This window comes from Triticum dicoccoides, chromosome 3B, assembly GCF_002162155.2.
Source record: "Triticum dicoccoides isolate Atlit2015 ecotype Zavitan chromosome 3B, WEW_v2.0, whole genome shotgun sequence".
NCBI lineage: Eukaryota > Viridiplantae > Streptophyta > Magnoliopsida > Poales > Poaceae > Triticum > Triticum dicoccoides.
The window spans coordinates 813,677,561-813,677,947 of NC_041385.1; positions in this window are offsets into that span (position 1 = coordinate 813,677,561).

Genomic DNA, 387 nt, shown 5'->3' on the forward strand with positions numbered 1-387 from the left:
TCTCTGCCCTTGTTCACTAGGCCAAAAATATCAAACACATCTTCAACGCGCAATGATATCACACCGTTTCTTGATGGCATAATGAACCTTTTTCTGTCTAATGCATATGATTTAATAATAAACTTTAGCAAGCAATTGCGCATGAGCACGCTAGGAATCATCAACATTTGTCCTAGTCTAGTGCTTGCAAATCATTTTTTTTGCCTAGAGGTCAGTTTGCTGACGAGGAGACACCACTTCTCAACAGAACAGAAAATCTCTCCGTACTCCTCCATCACTACGAATAGGAGCAAACAATATATTAGCTACTTTGCATGTCTAGATGATGAACATGATGACTGCACCATTGAAAAAACAAAAACATTACCTCCCACCATTACGGCCGTC